This window comes from Aricia agestis, chromosome 15, assembly GCF_905147365.1.
Source record: "Aricia agestis chromosome 15, ilAriAges1.1, whole genome shotgun sequence".
Classification (NCBI taxonomy): Eukaryota; Metazoa; Arthropoda; class Insecta; order Lepidoptera; family Lycaenidae; genus Aricia; species Aricia agestis.
Window position 1 is genome coordinate 4,147,551 of NC_056420.1, and position 18,393 is coordinate 4,165,943.

Below are 18,393 nucleotides of genomic sequence, written 5' to 3' on the forward strand. Positions count from 1 at the left end.
AAGACATTAGGTAATTCCTTTTAGAGAAACACAATCCTTGAAATTAATAAATGTTAATTAACACGTGCATATAGCATGCGTAACGTTAATTATGTAATTAACAGTGCTATTCTCACATAACATGCATTATATTACTCAGGCTTTGGAGCAGAACAATTAACGACGCATCAAGCGTGCTTTTTAAAAAGTGGTCAAACAGGAATGATATTGATAAAATACGAAACTTAACATTATGATGATCTTGTACATCGAAAACGAATATAATTAAATCTAATGGCCCCTTAAATTCTTTTTGGTGGATAACCATTTCAACAAGCATGAACCAACGTCGATCATGGGCAATTAAAGATGATCTGTCTACAGGTTCGCAAATATTTGTCCATCAATGGTGTAATGCAATATTGATCCATACCAACGTGAAGATAAAGCCATTAGACAAGGCGAAATGACAAAAAACTACATAAAATGACAATATGAACTCCGATGGTACGAATTACAACTTGAAGATAATTTTAAAAAGCCAAACCTCAAAGCAAACGTCGAGTCAGATTCAAGCGAAACAAAGTTGGGAAGTAAAATAAAACATTATCCTTTTAGTTTCAGGAATAGAAGCGGGGGATACAATGGGTGCAGCATTCCTGTGGAAGCTCCTGACGTTGACTAATGACGTCTGTCCAGGACTTCCAGACAGGTGATCCGGAGAGCGACTGACCATTTATTCTATCCGCACCGAGATAAGTCTCAGCAAATCTTATTAATCTTTCAGTATCACTAGATTCAGGCGTCATTTGTAATGTCGTACAATATTAAATTTTATTCGCGAAATTGGCATCATTATTCCCCCTTGCTTGCTGGGGCTTTGTTTAAGGAAATGTGAGACGTACGAAGACTGTAATCCTGGCGCATTAGTTTGCGCAATTTAGCTGTTCTGCTGATAGAACAGTCTGGAAAATTGCTCGGTACAGTCGTGTAATGTACATTTTTCGAGATATTTGCATTTTTATGACCACGTTTAGAGGTGATGTGCAAAGCCATTAGACGTATCGAATTTTATGTTTCTTGTAAATGACATAAAAAATAATTTATGATGAAATTTTAGACTGCAAAATTAAATAGCCATACCATTTTAATTAAACATTACTACGTCTTCGTTCCTTGTTCGACCCAGTCGGTTTCCTGTCGAATTCGTAACATGTCAATGTCGTCGATCCTAAGGGGCCAGATTAAATAGTATAGTTGGAAGACAGCTCTTGGCCAAAATTCTCTCCACATTGACCTTACCGACAGTTGATGATGAACACAATCGGCGGAAGCTGTATTTTTTTGTGAGTTCCTTTCGCTGTGTATCTACACACCGCCTCACACCGGTCGGTTGATTTTACTTTCACCGCTTGCGTCATCGCCCGCGTCCATGGGCGCTCGCGTCTACAATGTCGTAATTATTTATACCAGTATGTTTTAATGATCCATCATCGTCATCAACAGACATATCAACCTTATAATGAATATCGATAGAATATTTCGGCTTATAGACAGCTTATGGAGTAGAACGATTAACTTTTAAAACGTAAATCCTCTTCTGAGCACACTCTTGGTAACGCACTCGTCACCCATTCACCGGATCACTCCGTAAGTCAAATGCATATAGAAGTTTAACAATATTTTTTTCATTCACTCCATACCTAGAGGCTAAACATTCAGCCAAAATATTACATCGCTTGTAAAATGCATAAACCATATTGGACGTGCAATAACGATTTAATCGCGGGATTTCCTTAAAGCGGGGATCACAGCTCACAATAACGCCACACAAAACTAATCGGCCATCGCTGCCGGCTCGAATCTAAATAGCGGCCTTATTGCACTATTGTTGACACATGAAATATTGCACGACAGCACGACACGAAAAAGTTGGATGATCGAAAAAATCTACGCCGCCATCATGTCATAATATTATGTCATTTTTAAGACAGCTGTATCGTATTCGCGCCCTCTTTTCTATATCATCCAAGAATAATCTGTGGCATATTAATAATTATGTCAATTATGCAATATCGTATATTGCATCGTCACAAAATATCACGTGGCAGTCTATATTATGATGACGTGGAACTTATCTGATGATGGAGCTCGCTGTGACCATAGGAACTTCGTAATAAAACAATGTAACCCCATCGAGTTTGTGCTCGTTTGATTCGGCGTGATGAGTACTTTGAACAATTTAATTACTTTTACTTCCCAGTAGTAAAAGTTCTTTTTTTTTATGAAACTACTTCTTTCGAGTAACAGGAACATCGCATTCACGTCCCTATGACAATGGCACTAATCTATCTATGACAATATTATTTGATCCTTGTAGGTCAAAAGATAGGGTCATTTTGGCGTTATAAAACAAATTCTGCGGAGTCTGTAATGATTTCCCGCAGTCGATTCCTGGTAACAAAATTATTATTGTTTTAATAATAAGTTGTTATTTCTATGGATTTTCCTCATAATGATTACTATATTTATAATAACATGTAGTATTATATTTTAATAATTCTATGTATAGAACCGTGTTATCGGGCACGCGTCACTTTTACGGTACGTTTAGCGTCATCGTTTTATGAACTGTGACGGCAGCTATATAAATATAAAAACGTATTTTATAGTACGACCATAAAGTTAATATACCTACCTAGCCTTATAACGCCTCCGTGGTATAGTGGTATAGAGCGCGGTTCTTGACTCGGAGGTCGTGGGTTCGATTCCCGCGTTGGAAACATGTTATTTCCAAGTTTGGTTAGGACAATGCAGGCTGATCACCTGATTGTCTGACAAGTAAGATGATCCATGCGTCGGATGGGCATATAACAAGTCGGTCCTGTGCCTGATCTCTCGCCGGTCGTTTTGGTCTTCCGTCCCACTGGGTTATGAGAGTAAAGGAATAGAGAGTGCTCTTGTGTACTGCGCACACACTTGGGCACTATAAAATTACTCCTGCGTAGCTGGCCTGGTTTCAATGAAACCGGCCACCGTCACCGAAACCGGTGTGTCCAGCCTGCACGTGCCGCACGTTGACAATTTAATCTCATAGAAATCATGTTCAATCACGCTTGTGTAAGTGTTTATACACATATTTTTACACACAGATGAAACCAATTTCGGTTTCGTTTGACAGCTCAAGATTGTTTTTTTTTTTTTAAGAAATAAGGGGGCAAACGAGCAAGCGGGTCACCTGATGGAAAGCAACTTCCGTCGCCCATGGACACTCGCAGCATCAGAAGAGCTGCAGGTGCGTTGCCGGCCTTTCAAAAGGGAATCGGGTAATAGGGAAGGGTAGGGATGGGACGGGAAGGGAATAGGAGAGGGTAGGGAAGGGAAAAGGGATTGGGCCTCCGGTAAACTCACTCACTCGGCGAAACACAGCGCAAGCGCTGTTTCACGCCGGTTTTCTGTGAGAACGTGGTATTTCTCCGGTCGAGCCGGCCCATTCGTGCCGAAGCATGGCTCTCCCACGTATAAAATGTTGCTCTATTCCGCTAGGTATATTAACTTTATGAGTACGACACAATATCTCATTACATCTGTCATTACTCATTAGAAATGATCCACACACGGCAGCAATAATGTGTATTGTATACGGAATGTAATATATTATGTACATGTGTATAAAGCTTTTCATTATAGCTTTGTATTAATATCGATTAATTATATATTGTTTGTACATACAGATTTTATATTTCTGGTTTTACCAAGTTCCATTATCTCAATAATTCTGCGTACTTATTGTAAACAGTTTAAGAGACGGTCAATCCCCTGCGTCAAAACAATAGATTCCGTTTTATCAATCCACAGCCGCATTTTCCTGTTCGCAATCACCCATTAATTCACAATAGTAAACAATATAATTAACGAGCATGTAACGTGGGCATTGAAGCAAATAGCTAAAAGTGCTTGCCAACGTCCGGCCATATCGATTTGGGTTAAATGTATAAACGGGCTCTTTAAATTGCTGATCAGCCGCAAGTTACAAATTGCAGTGGCCGCAGACACTAAATTACGTATTGGCAGAACGTACACAACATTATTCCTAATTTATCAACTAAAAACGGTGGCCGTTTTAAAGTTTACGGTACTGATGGTTAGAATGTTGTTTTTGGAAATTCTTTTTTGGAAGAATTTCCAAACACAACATTCTAACCCATAGTGGGTTATTTTTTTTTTTTTTATGAAATAAAGGGGGCACACGAGCAAACGGGTCACCTGATGGAAAGCAACTTCCGTCGCCCATGGACACTCGCAGCATCAGAAGAGCTGCAAGTGCGTTGCCGGCCTTTTAAGAGGAAATAGGGTAATAGGGAAGGGTAGGGAAGGGAAGGGAAGGGAATAGTTGAGGGTAGGGAAGGGAATAGGGTAGGGGTTAGGGGATTGGGCCTCCGGTAAACTCCCTCACTCGGCGAAACACAGCGCAAGCGCTGTTTCACACCGGTTTGTCTGTGAGAACGTGGTATTTATCCGGTAAAGCCAAATAATTGTTCGTATTTAAATGGTGGCTTTTTCAGAACTCTTCTAAAATTCAACGATTTCTCTACTCAATCTTCACACTTTTTAAAGCGTTAAGGGGTAATGAACCATAGGATTTCAGAAATTTTAGGTCTGGCACCGACGTCAAAAGTGAGAAGATTCAGTAGGGAAATCGTTAAATTTTAGAAGAGTCCTTTTAGACTTTGGACAGGGTATTCACCCTGTCCAAAGTCACAATGGCCACAGTCCACGCATACAATACCTCAGAGACTATATCTTTGGTTTAGTTTCTAATTATTTTTAAAGCCCGTAACACATTGCAATAACGATTCTTATAATTACTAAGTATTTAGTCACAATCCAACTCTAAATTTAACAGCGTTATTCATTGGTTGGTTCAACGTAAGCCAATGAAAAGCGCAAGTGAATAAATAAACTCCAGTCAGGAAACCTCGAAAATCGAGCATAAAATATACGGCCATTTTACTCTACTCACCTCAATAATAAATCTAATCACGCTGAACACATTAAAATTACCAGCATACTTTCAGACGTCATTGGAGCACATCCTTATAGATAGCATGCGCAGCAGAATAACACTCTAAAAGGCGGTAGCATCCATATCCATACTGATATTATAGATGCTAAAGAGCCTGTGTCTCTTCCTTCTTCACGTCTTAACCGCTGAAACGATTTTTCTAAAATTTGGTATGGAGATACTTAGAGAGTAAATGATATAACATAATAGCATACTTTTATTCGAAAGAAAATTTATGTTTCCGCGCGATTAAAACACGGTTCATACTGGATAATACAGGACGTGTATGCGACCTTGAAACGTCACTGCATGCTCCAGTTAGCGCACGCGAATGTTACGTGTCGCGCGCCGTATACGTGACAAAGTCTGAGAGAGAGGGATTTCTTGACCAATGCTACGTATACATAAGTGTGCCACGTCTACGCAAGATAAGAGTTTATTAAGATACAAACCACAGAATACAAATTTTGACATTTAAGTTTGATGAATTGTCTCGTGATGTGTTTGGACCGTCAGTTACATTGGCCTCAAATTCGGCATTATGTTATTAAGACCTAATAAAGATTTAAGATAAAGACTTATTTTTTTACTCTAACGACAACTTTCACCAAAATACAGTATGAATTTTGCCTAAATTTTAACATTCTTTGGAGCCTAAAATACTCTGAATATGGAGGAGGCAAAGGTATTCTTTATTCAAATATAATTGACAGATCTGGAGCTTTCCACCGTCAGCGTGATTCGCGAGAAAGTGATAGTTCAATTCCGGATGAATGAAGCATTGCTTAAGCCATTTTATTTAAGCGATTCCGGGGAATCCCATGTTATATAACAGTTATTTGCCATTGGTTCTTGGCAATCTTCGCTTTTCTGTAGAAATGTCAGGATGAACGAACACATAATATGGCCACATTATACGTAACAACTAATTTCTAATTATTAGATTTAGATGAGTTAGTTTCTTTCAATTAAAATTTTAATACAGAAATTTATTGCGGTCTTTAACTTTTAATCATTTCGTATTATGTTTTAACCACGCACTTTAGGTCTAACAAGATCAATAATAAACTTATGATTCTTTTAATGAAACCACGTAATGGTCTTATTTTATCGGAGTGCAGAATGTCAAGGCTTCGTATCATATTAATTTTTTTCTGCTTTGTAATATTGCTTTTAAAATTCTCAATGTAGAAACGAGTAATTTCATTTCGGCCACATGTAAAATGTTACTTGTCATTGACAGGAGGTTTGGAGAGTACATTTGTATTAAGGCGGGGATAGTTCTGATTTTGCGCGTCCAAATGCTTTGCATGTCTATAAAGTGGTATTATTGATCGAGTTTTGACTGACCAATTGACTCAACCATAATATTATCATTAAAACACAATCGATACAAACAAAATTAATTAGCAGAAAGACCACACCATTGACGGTCGTTTTATTTTCAATTATCCGTGCTACTGCATCAATGCAATTTTGTGAGGCGGAAGACAATTAAGCAAAAACCTCAGCTATTACTGCATCGGCAGGCTTTAACAATGTGTGGGCTCATGGGAGTACAATTTGCGAACCTTTGAGGCTAGCTGATCATACTCTCAGGGGGACTGTTGGTAACGGAAATTTTCGATTTTATTTCTCTTCAGGCAGATCCAGCAAACGTTTTTAGCCGTACTTATATGAAGTAAGGATATGCTTCTGTCAGCTGTTTTCAAAAAATCTGACATTATCATAAAAACATTGTTTATGGCAACGTCGATCTCAAAAAATCTATAGGCGCGAATCGCGATTCAGGCCTGCCCGCTGTCTAAGTTGCCAACCGAAAAAATTCGATAGCACGATACACAATAATGCTAATTAACCTGTAGTACCTAACGAACCTAATGCGGCTTTTAACATTACCCAAAAACCTGCTAAGCAAGTCCTATTTACCTTAATTAACTTTACAGAGCGCTTGTCTTGTAACATTTAATTTCCTTCTGCTAATAGGTCCAGTGACTAATCTCCACGTATTAGGCAGCACTTGCACGGGTATATATTATTTTAAATAGGCCCCAGTGTGACCGCAATTAAGGTTAAGTTATAACAGGGACGCCTCGAGTGAGGGTCACTATACTGAACCGGGTCGAGAGGAGCTTGTGCATTCTTCACGTTTCCTCAAGTTGTTTTAGTTGATTAATTTATTATCAGATTGTAGAATACGTATCAAACAACACATCAATGTGACCTCTAATAAATAGTACGAGGCGGTTGGTCGTTTGATGTAAGCTAAGAAGCGTCTACGATTAAAAATGTGTATTAAGTACAACTTATGTCTTATAGTATTCCTAACAGCAGCGTCACATAGGGCATGTAAGTCAAATTATTTAAAAAAAATCATTGAAGACTGATGTAAGAAGACCAAGGTAGAATTTCGTACCACGTAAACAATAACCCATGATACACTCCCATCACGAAACTCCGTTTCAAACAGAATCTACAATGGTAACCAAACAGAAAACACTTTGATAATAATATGATGTCAGGATATCCCAGAGATATAATTGTGCTAAAACAGTATTTAAACCCGAAACGAAATTAGATGGATGAAGGTGTAGAAGAATGTAGTTGCTTTGAAAACTTCCTATTCAAATTCCAAGCTACGATAGCACCAAAACTTTACCATGTAAACCGGATGCGCAGTCTCCAGATTGTTTAGAGGGCATAAAACTTTATATTATGGCTTCGGTTTACATGCCTTTGTAAAATGTGAAACGGCCCAGAAAGTGTTGTAACAAATCAAAACGGTAAAGAAAGCTTCGGTTGATATTAATTTAGTGGCTCGTCCGGGAGGCCAAACAATGCCCGCACTGGCACTTTTCCAGCCGCGGACCCCCACAAACTAAAATATATTCAGCTCGATAAGAAACTTTGGCGGGGGAAAAAACTGAATTATACGTGTACTAGCGGCCCGCCCCGGCTTCGCACGGGTGGACATTGATTTTTAAATATTATTTTTTTCAATCTTTATTTCTTACTCAATCTTTATGTTCAGCAGAACATAAAAATGGTTTACACTAAACGAAATGAATTAATGAAGCACTATAATATTATCCCATCAATGAAGCGGCACCCGGCTGTCGCATAACTATTATATTATAAATCTATTGTGTCTGCGATTCCCATGATCGAGGTAATAATAATTAATATTTACGTGGACTCTCCGGGCGAGCAACCCGCGCGACGCGCCTTGACGACGCGCGAAAAAAATGGTTATTGTGCTTCACTCAACATAGATAGGTATAGTGTGTCGCGGACTTTTTTGTAGATATTTAAAAGATCTACAATTACTTAGAACATTTTATGGTTCTATCTTTTATAGTTTAGGCAGCGTACGCGAAAAAAGTAACATTTCTGGTTGATTTTTTACACCTTGCGTCCGAAAATCCCAAATATCTTACGGAACCCTATTTTTTTCCAAAATAAAATTTAGCCTATGTTCAGCAGAATTAATGTAGGATTCCAATGGTAAAAGAATCTTTCAAATCGGTCCAGTAGTTTCGGAGCCTATTCAAGACAAACAAACAATCAAATCTTTCCTCTTTATAATAGTAGTGTAGATTAAAGCGGAGTGAAGTTTTTTCATGGACGCCGTATTCTGTTTATTAAATTAACTGCAATTTCTCATTTTTCCTCCGTACACGAGCCGCGCTTTGTGGGACTTCGCTCCGAGTAATGAAATGGGCGTGAAAAATGTTTATTTTACAACTTTTAGCGTGAATCTTTGATATGGCATTTTTTGCCATCGAGGTTTTAGTAAGTCTTTATTTTCATCCAAAAGGTTTATGTTATCCTTAATTAACTTTTTAAAACTATACTTATCTCTACTTTTTTAACTATAAACTTATTAATATGATATATTTCACTGGGTCATCCCCGTGTACGGTGTAACGTGTTCAACTATAAGGGTGAAGCCAAACGAGCGTAAGTTGTGAGTTGCAGAATTTTGGCTGGCAGAAAATCTGCTGCATTCAGTTTCATAAAAAAGACCTGTTTGATTCACACGAGTGTAATTTTGTGAGTCATGATTTGTATGAAAAGATATTTACGCGACCGAAATTCTGCGATTCACAACTCACAAATTACGCTCGTAAGCTAATTAGCTTCACCCTAAACTTTAAAAACTTATCAAACTTGATCAGAAAATCAAATGCATTAAAGTTGATCTCTACCTGCAGCGTCCTAAATACAACCTTCCAACTGCGGGGCTAAAATGGTCGCATTTAGCAATCAATTCAGCAAATGAATTGTCAAAACTGTCAAACTGACAGAATTACTACAGATCGACTAGGCTTTTTATGAACGTGAGCGGGGGCGGCGCACGCAAAGGAGAACTGTCAAAAATGACGTTTTTGTATGATGGCAGCGTTAGTTCCTTTTTTCGCCACGTTCATTTAAGTGACCATTTTGCAATTTTAAGAAGATGAATCATATTACGATTCATATTATGATTCTACAAAGCGTTTCATATTTACTGATTGCATACACTAATAACGTAATGAAGTAATTAATAATGAAACAGTCGTGAGTTAGTTCACTCTAATATTGATTGCCTTTGTACTGTGACACGACCGGCGGCGGGCGGCGGTGCGCATCACTCAATTTCGATTCATATCCAATTAACTAATTATACTAGGTAACATTATAGTATAAATAATATACAGTTGACTAGCATCGCCGACAAAACGAGGCACTCGCACACACGAGCCAAATTTCAGACAACGTTAGACTAAAGCACAAGACGTATAAATTAAGAAATTTAACTCCTAAATTTTTCGGCAGTGAGCAAGCTGATTGAGATCTAAATTATTTAAATATGGCAAAGTACACTCTCGACAATATCAGCTTTCAAACCCGTTTCGATGCTTCAGACAGACAGACTCACAAGTCACACAACCAAGTAAAAGACAGTCACGTCAAATTTATAACGCACCTATGTTTTCGTCGGGGCTTGACAAAATCACGTGTCTGCGTGTCATGAATTTAATTATCGTAAGAACTAAGAGCGCTGAGTTAGTCTACCGTATGACATTAATATTGTGCTAATTATGTCAGGTAACAATATATGGAGTGTTTAATATCAGTTATATAGTATATAGCTAGTTTCCAAGACTCGCTTATTAAGGTCAAGGATCTCATGCTTCTATATTAAGAGCTAATATGACACCAGAGGTGCTCTTCTGATGTTGGGAACAAGTAAAATGTAAAGATGTGAAATTCAATTCAGCTTTTTTTTATGAAATAAGGGGGCAAACGAGCAAACGGGTCGCCTGATGGAAAGCAACTTCCGTCGCCCATGGACACTCGCAGCATCAGAAGAGATGAGTGAGCTGGTAGGGGATTGGGCATCCGGTAAACTCACTCAGTCGGCGAAACACAGCGCAAGCGCTGTTTCACGCCGGTTTTCTGTGAGCCCGTGGTATTTCTCCGGTCGAGCCGGCCCATTCGTGCCGAAGCATGGCTCTCCCACGTAAACTTTTACAATAATAATGTTTCGATCCTGTTGGGATCGCATCTGGCAGCAAATAGAAAATTAAATTACTGCAATGTACGATAAGGTAGCACCAGCATAGACAGTAAACAAAAAATTTGGTTCGACGTTTGACAACATTTCTGCTGTAGGATAAGACTGGTCGGTGTGCATCCATTGTCTGATTGCCATAACACAAGTTCAACTTATCATGGGACTAGACGACGTGATGTACATTGTCTATTTCGTGCTATTGTGTATTATTGTATGGGTATAATAAAGAATTTGAATGTCATCACGCCCGAACCCTGAACAAATTTTGCTGAACTTTTAATCCCAGGAAAGGCTATAGGATACCTAATTTTTATATTAGTAAAATGTACGGTTTCCATGCGATAAACGAATTTGATCGTAACGAATTTACGGGCGACATCAAGTGTCCTACAATTTTTATAACTACCAGTTTTACAATCGTCTAGCCTTAAGTATATTCTAAGCTAAGGCGATATAGCTATCAGGCGTTAAGTTGTTACGGAAACCAAAAATTAGTACAAGCACCACTTAAAATACAAGCATAAAAGCATACTAGAAACAATAAAACAATAGATACTAGGATATTTAATTACACGGCGATTGTTCTTATAAATTATTATTGATAATGACCAGCTAATACTTCCTTCTGGCATAACGATTGAGTTGTTCTGTTATGCAATATCATAATCATTACAATATGATCATCATTATCATTATTGTATACGTTCACATGTCAAGTGATTTCCGACAATTTACGACAAAGACCAAAGTTGCTTTGAGGAAATAACCCCACACGTCATGGCGTTGCGCGTTGTGGTGATTTCATTGGAACCAAGTCCGCATAGGAGTCAATAGTGCTCAAGTGTGCGCGCAATACACGAGGACAGGAGTTCATACTGTCATCCACTGAGACAGACAAACCAAACAAACTGTTTTTGCTAGTACAGTGTGTGCACAGATCCTGCATCATATCCTTAGATCCTTACCTAATATCTGTCTGTCTGTCTGTTCACGCCCAAATACCTGAACCGATTTTACTGGAATTTTGTATGGAGATAATTTGAGTCCCGGGAAAGGACATAAAATACTTTTGATCCCGCAAAATTTACGGTTCACGCGTTTTGGCACAACTGAGTTACAGGCGTTATCTACTTGGTCCTAGATCCTTAAATATCTTTAAATCTTAGATGGTACGCTGCAACAATACTTTTTGCACATTCAAAATATAATTTTAGCCTGCTATTTTGACGAGTGACCGCCAAAACGCTTAACAATTCTCTCTATCCACTTAAGGTCAGACAAAAACGATCAAGTTTTTGCTGTCAGGAATTTCTGTGGTTTTTTCTCGTTTCTAATGAGTTCGTTGAAGGTTATATTTTAATTATGTCCATTACAGGTTGTTATTTACTTTTAAATATTCACCACGAACATGCGAACTAATTTAAAATAATGTAGAGCAGACATAATGAAGTGTATAGGGCACCCATTACACTCTCATGCAAGCGACATACAGTCAATTCCGTCAATCATAAATTATGTTTGACTGATGGTGACTGATGGACTGACGAATGGTATTAGACGGTCACTAAATTCTATTCAGTCAGTCAAAGCCAAAATTTTCAAAGGTATACGTTTCTATTTATTTTTTTCCTATTTCCTTAAGACCCTTTCGTCACAATAGACATAACGACCAGTAGTTCGACTGCAAAGAGACGGACAGGTTTCAATATCTGTCAAATTCGTCGGGTTTCACTAGGATTATGAACGGAATGTGCCTCGCGCTGGCTGATATAATTTATTTTTAAATATTTAAAATAAAGATTTCAAAATTGGATTCTGACAATTTTAATCGCATGTGCCAAAACACAACAATACGACCAAAGAGGAACACGTCCATCGAATATGTCATAGTTTTAAATTCGTAGGTAACAAGTTAACAACCCTAGCGACGATTTTCGTCATAATACGTCAAATTTAAAAATTTCAACATCAGTTCTAAGTCGGCATTCTCTATCATTCTGTCTACTCTGCTTTCGTTGAAAACGATGACGAAATTCGTTATCAAAATGTATTTTGATAACGAATTTTTGACATTAGTCTTCGCAAGCGAAATGTCATTTAGCGATGACTTATACCGCATACATTTTAATAACGAATTTCGTCATCGTTTTTAACGAAAGATACTTTGTCTAAGGGGGTTTTATAAGCGTATTGCCCTAATTAACAAAATTTCCTGAAATTAATTTATATTTTCGAAATTATAAATCCGAATGTGTGATAGTCTGTCTGTGTGTTACCCTCTTAACGCCCAAACCGCTAAACCGATTTTGATGAAATTAGGTATAGAGATATATGGATACTTTTTATCCCAGAAAAACGTACGATTTCCGCACGATAAACGCATTTTGTTGGCGAAGTTGCGGGCCTCGTCAAAAAAATATATAAATAATTAAATATACATGATTCTCCTCTATATACAACGTAAGAGCTCATGCCTATCATCAATCACATCTAAGGTCAAACCAGTTACTAAGCTCAAGACAATCTCCAATAATCGTCGTTCGGATTAAAGAGAACGTTCGGTGAATGGTGGATCTGTCACTTTTACTTTCTACCCGCATCGGCCAACGATGCTCCACATACAAAAACTTTCCTTGGCTGATTATAGTTTTGGGCATGTTACGAAATGGTGCATAATATTCAAATGTGTTACATAAATGTTAAGTTTTGTTTACGGTAAGCAGTTCTGTAATTATTCAATTCGCATTCGCAGCATTTTAATTTAAATATAAAAATTAATTAGGTAATATTCATTTGAATTCTTCGGAGTTCGGATACAAAATTTTGATTTTACTGCCACAAATAAAATAAGTAGTTTCCTTAATTTGTATTCAATGGCATTTAAAATATAATTAATTTGCCACCTTAAAAAAAATGTCCAACAAAAGATTTTTAAATTACAGTTTTAAACGCTTAAAAAGGTAAAATAACTTCGATTGGATTGTTTTTTTTTTTACTTATAAATGATAAAAGTACAAAGCTTTGGTTTTAAAATCATTGATTTTAGTGTATATGTATTTACTTTTAATAAACTTATGTTAGGCAGATATTGTTAACATAAATTATTGTACCTATTATTACGTTTGTTTTTGATATGGACAATTTGAATAAACAACACTAATACAATATTTACTGTTTAGATGCGGATTTAATAACAATACGTGTAATTTGAATTAGAACAATATTATTTGTGTCAATTCCCATTTAAAACATAATGTTGCCTATTAAATTAGTATATTGAATAAACTCATAAATCCGTTTACATTTAACACCGTAGCCCACTTTTTTTTTACAAATCGCATTTTTTTTATTCATCACCATCTTTATAGTGGTTACTCGACAGTGGTTGAAAAACCACCATTTACTTGTCACTACTACGTGGTAACGTAGTAGTGACAAGTAGTAACTGGTAAGTTACCACTTACAACTAAGTTACTATATCAACTTTTATTTATGATAATAACTATAGCAAGGTCAAGGTAAATGTGGTAACTATTTGCAATCTCATATTAAACGTGCCTTATTAAGTAACATTATTACTTATTTAAAGATAAGTTTAAGTTAGCAGTACCAATTAAAGTTAAATTTTTAAGTAACCATAATATCTAAGAATGCTGTTTTACTCACATAAGTTATGATAAGAGCATCGAAATTATTTGATTCTAATTTAAAAAAAAATATATCAAACAAAAAATATAAAAACTTACATCTAAGAAGATTTTGTTAAAGAAATTACTCTACTTCCCTCACGCGCCACCATAATTTCGGTTAAACATTATTTTTAACCCGCTTTATAAGCAAATCTGCGTCGACACATACAGTAATATACCAAAATCGCACATAGTGATTGCTAAAACATAATAAATCATTATTCTTAAAATTCCACGAACCAGCGATTACGCATTTGATTGAACGAATTATTAAGAACGCATCAATTCAACCAATATATAAAACAACTTTACACCAAAAAATATATTTATATTCACAAAAAACACCTGTTATAACATAATATAAAAAAAATCCTTTCTAAATGCGAAAAAATGGAAATAAAAAATAACCTTAGTGCGAAAAATGGGACACCCAAAAAACCCTTTCCTCAGCAAAAAAAATGTAAATAAAAAAGTTACCTTTTCCTGTGCGAAAGAAATGGAAATCCAAAAAGGGAACACACAATTTCACTGCACAAAGCACAGCACTGGCACGGCAACTGGCAACTCCACTGCGCGCGCGCAACTCGTGACGCGCGTCGCACGTTCACTTTTCGACTATCGAGCTCGCCGCCGCGATCGGTCGTTTCGCAACGATCGAACCGTGACCTTTGCGTTAATCGCCGATTACCGAGCGAATATCGCCCTCAGTCGATACGTGTACGTTGCCACAGTATAAACAGTAGAGTAAGTAGTCTTTCTAAAAGTGCCTAATTTTAGGGCAACTGAGGACTCTTCTTTTTTTTATGAAATAAGGGGGAAACGAGCAAACGGGTCACCTGATGGAAAGCAACTTCCATTGCCCATGGACACTCGTAGCATCAGAAGAGCTGCAAGTGCGTTGCCGACCTTTTAAGAGGGAATAGGGTAATAGGGGAGGGTAGGGAAGGGAAGGGAAGGGAATAGTTGAGGGTAGGGAAGGGAATAGGGTAGGGGTTAGGGGATTGCGCCTCCGGTAAACTCACTCACTCGGCGAAACACAGCGCAAGCGCTGTTTCACGCCGGTTTTCTGTGAGAACGTGGTATTTATCCGGTCGAGCCGGCCCATTCGTGCCGAAGCATGGCTCTCCCACGTATAATCTTCGAAGGAGTTTAATTATTATTCGCGTTTTATGATTTCAAAGTATAAGGTTTCATTGCCCACTTAATTTTAAAGCTATCAGCTCTTTTAAGCTACCTTATTTCATGTTTAAATTCGAACATAAAATCACCTTCGCATCAAATCATCATATTATTTCAGGGTATGCTATTCGATTCCCTGCTCAATTTTAAAGTATTCAGCTCTCTTAAACCTATTTAACCCTATTTCATGTTCAAATACGAATTTAAAACCACCTTCGCACCTAAGCATCCTATTTACTTAGTAAGAATCCACAAAAAACCGATACCAAGATAAAATCATCGTCAACAACTTTTCTCGGAACTGGGGATTACCCGGTTCTCACTACTGGGGATTAGCTATCTTACACGATAATTATTGGCAGGATACTGACCTTCTCGTAATTATGTATTTAATTCATCTATCTATCTATATAAATAAATATAAATTTTCTATTTTGTCAGTCTCGCTAAAATTCGGGAACGGCTAAACCGATTTAACTAGTAGTCTTGAAATATTCGAGATTCGTACGGTGAGAAAATATGTTAGTAGGGAAGTGATTCGAAGTTCACCGGGTGATTTTCTCTTTCATCATTGATTTAATTCACAAAAATGACAATCTTGTATTATATTGGTAACGGCTGTGTTATTCCCTAAGAGGTTTTAGAAGAGTGATCTAGTTAGTCTGTCAACAATTTTGTGTTATGCATAATTTCCTTTCTTTGAACTCCGAGCAACGCTAAATCTACCAAGCATGTTTTTAAAGTAATTCCAGACAATTCCACACGCTCGATAGATTAGTAGCTTCAATCACATAAATAAACCCGCTTAATCACTGTCCGAAGATCGAACAAAATTATTTATTGAAGAGTCATCTAATTGCGATTAAACTAATGTATCTGTATTAGATACATGACCGATTACGTTATGTATCAATAGGGGTAAATGTATCTATAGAGGTGTATTATGTATAATATATCTAATAATAATAGCTCCCACACCGGTTTTGGTGACGGTGGCCGGTTTCATTGAAACCAGGCCAGCTACGCAGGAGTAATTTTATAGTGCCCAAGTGTGTGCGCAGTACACAAGAGCACTCTCTATTCCTTTACTCTCATAACCCAGTGGGACGGAAGACCGACACGTTACCGGCGAGAGATCAGGCGCAGGACCGACTTTTTACATGCCCATCCGACGCATGGATCATCTTACTTGTCAGACAATCAGGTGATCAGCGTGCATTGTCCAAACCAAACTTGGAAATAACATGTTTCCAACGCGGGAATCGAACCCACGTCCTCCGAGTCAAGAGCCGCACTCTATGCCACTAGACCACGGAGGCGTTCTCTAATAGTATCTCTAAAGGTATACTTTATATCTAACTATTTCTAAAACACAGGTAATCAACTATTATAGACTTTCTAAAATACAAGTAATCAACTATTATAGACTGATTTCTGTGTCTGACTTATAAAATAGCTTTAGCAGAACATTCTGCTAAAGCTATTTTATATAAAGTCAATAAGATATTTTTGTGCTAGATTTTCCACACAGCTTCCCCAGCATAGATCTATGCTGGGGAAGCTGTTTATAATATGTATAATATATATTCCCTGGCATAAAAATGTTGATCTTATTTAAGGGTTGGAATTTCGTAAACTTTTTCCTAATCTATGCTTGATGCGTTCATAAAGAGTACGTAATTATTATTGTGGCATTTGATAAAATTGATAACACATTATATCATTCGCAATAAGACAGACTGAGCTGCAACAAAGTTTTCATAAGCTGTATTCTACATAGTTTTTGCTATAAGTTGCTCAAGATAGTTGCCGGCCTTCTGCAAGTTTTACTTCAAACGCTAAATATCATTTTAAAGCATATTTTAAATTAAAGTAACTTAAAATGTTTGTTTTATTATTAGATTAACTTAGGATTCAAACTTAGATAGCTAAATTTGATAGTCTAGCAACTTTTTAAAAGTTATTTGAATCAGAAGTTAGGTTAGTAAGGATAAGCAGTTTCCTAACCAATGAAGACACCAGTAAAATCCATACAATTCGGTATAGAAACCAAGAGTGATAGTAATCATATCTTACGCACAAGATTATGTGATAGAAATAAGACATAAGTTTATAAAGTGCACGTACTGGCACTTCCAGTATATCACCTTATATAACACTTATGTAACAGCTACGTGGGCTACATATAATAATTGAAACACCGTAACATGTCCTAGATACTGGGGCGGTTTTTATAGGAAAAGAGCAACTATTCTTAGAGGAATGCTCTTACACAATCACACTGCGTGGACTCTTGCGACATTTTACCTTGTAATTTACGCTATATTCCTTTTATCAACTTGTTGCTAGAGCTGTGTTAATCGCACGGGGGTATCCTTTTCCGGGAGTCAAAGCCTCTATATTATTATTAACGCCTCCGTGGTCTAGTGGTACAGAGCGCGGCTCTTGACTCGGAGGTTGTAGGTTCGATTCCCGCGTTGGAAACATGTTATTTCCAAGTTTGGTTAGGACAATGCAGGCTGATCACCTGATTGTCTGACAAGTAAGATGATCCATGCGTCGGGTGGGCATGTAAAAAGTCGGTCCTGCGCCTGATCTCTCGCCGGTCGTGTCGGTCTTCCGTCCCACTGGGTTATGAGAGTAAAGGAATAGAGAGTGCTCTTGTGTACTGCGCACACACTTGGGCACTATAAAATTACTCCTGCGTAGCTGGCCTGGTTTCAATGAAACCGGCCACCGTCACCGAAACCGGTGTGGGAGCTATTATTATTATTATAAGCCTAAACTGTCCCACTGCTGGGCAAAGGCCTCCCCAAAAGACTTTCATCTGTCTCTCTTCTGCGCCATCGCTGGCCAGCCTGGCTGGTATGCCTCCAGCTCATCACGCCATCTTTTTCTAGGCCGGCCTCGGCGGCGGCGTC

The 18,393-nt window shown here is 37.6% G+C and overlaps 1 protein-coding gene across 4 annotated transcripts in view; it reads right to left on the reverse strand.

Moving 5' to 3' along the window:
- Positions 1-18,393, reverse strand: part of LOC121734274 (furin-like protease 2) — a 301,354-nt gene that overhangs the window by 218,379 nt on the left and 64,582 nt on the right. For 3 of the 4 annotated variants that reach the window (XR_006036695.1, XM_042124770.1, XM_042124767.1), the window contains exon 1: positions 14,771-14,901. The exons of the other annotated variant lie outside the window; for it this stretch is intronic. The gene's annotated coding sequence lies outside the window, so the exon portion shown is untranslated. Of the gene's footprint in view, positions 1-14,770; positions 14,902-18,393 lie in introns of those variants that run through there. 4 annotated transcript variants of the gene reach the window in all.